This window comes from Myotis brandtii, unplaced genomic scaffold, assembly GCF_000412655.1.
Source record: "Myotis brandtii unplaced genomic scaffold, ASM41265v1 scaffold3489, whole genome shotgun sequence".
Lineage (NCBI taxonomy): Eukaryota > Metazoa > Chordata > Mammalia > Chiroptera > Vespertilionidae > Myotis > Myotis brandtii.
The window spans coordinates 33,968-34,778 of NW_005363422.1; positions in this window are offsets into that span (position 1 = coordinate 33,968).

Consider the following 811-nt stretch of genomic DNA (forward strand, 5'->3'; position numbering starts at 1 on the left):
CCCGTGCCTCAGTCTCCCCAGTTATTGCAGGAGACGCGCTGAGCCCTGAGCCCACCTGCTGCCCCTCTCAGTCCCCGAAACTCGGCTGCGCCCTCGGGCTGGGCAGGGCCCTGCTCGTTCCAGGAGATCTGCCCGCTCCTCCCCTTCTTCGTGCATCACTCCCTGCTCCAGCACTTATTATGCACCTACTGCGTGCCTGGCTCTGGCGCTGGGTGAGCAGAGTGGGGGACCAGGGAGCTGGCAGTGGCCGGAAGGGGTGGCAGGTGGCCGGGTGGGTCTGTGAGTTGGCGGAGGAAACAGGGTGAGAAGCTCGGGGGTGAGGGGAGAGCCCGGAAGGTTGGGGTGCAGGCACAGCAGGGCGGGCGGCCGTGTGGCTTGGGGGGCCCTGAGCCTCGCTGACCGCTGACCGGGAGGTAGCAGGGAGCTTTGAGAGGTGCTGTGGAAAGGGTGTCCTGTGACCTCTGATGGGGTGGCTGACCACAGGGGCTGCTGAGAGGGCTGGTGGGGAGGCGCGAGCCCCCCCAGATCTCAGGGACCCAGGCTGGTCCCGGCCCCTCTGGAGCCCCGGGGCACAGCGGGAGCCCGGCCTCCTGACCACAGTTATCTCGAGAGACAGCGGGAGGGGTGGCCGCCTCGGGTCTGGCGGTCTCATGACCGGTCAGCCGAGCCCAGCGCTGTCCTCGTGCAGCTCCAGGGCGAGGGGGCTGTGTCCAGGGGGAGCCTACGGGGGGGCGTGGGGGTCACTCCCACCTCTGCCCGGCTCATGCACCGGAGCTTGAAGCAGGGTCCTAGGCCCAAACACACTAGTCCA